A 273-nucleotide genomic window follows, 5' to 3' on the forward strand; every position below is an offset into this window, starting at 1 on the left:
TGCCTTTGCAGTTTATTCAATTGAATATAGGTTGAAAAGGATTTGCAAATCATTGTATTCTGTTTTTATTTACCAATTACACGTGCCAACTTCACTGGTTTTGGGTTTTGTATAACTGAACTTGATGCATGCTAACCGTTTATTTTTTAAGCTACTTTTGCTGTTACGGAGCCTTAGAGACGCATATTTTGTAAGCCTTTAGCATTTCAGTTCAGCTTTCCAGCATTCACACACAATTTCCCACAAATTTGCATATTTTAGTTGTAATCCAAT

This window comes from Entelurus aequoreus, linkage group LG27 (genome assembly GCF_033978785.1).
Source record: "Entelurus aequoreus isolate RoL-2023_Sb linkage group LG27, RoL_Eaeq_v1.1, whole genome shotgun sequence".
NCBI classification, from domain to species: domain Eukaryota; kingdom Metazoa; phylum Chordata; class Actinopteri; order Syngnathiformes; family Syngnathidae; genus Entelurus; species Entelurus aequoreus.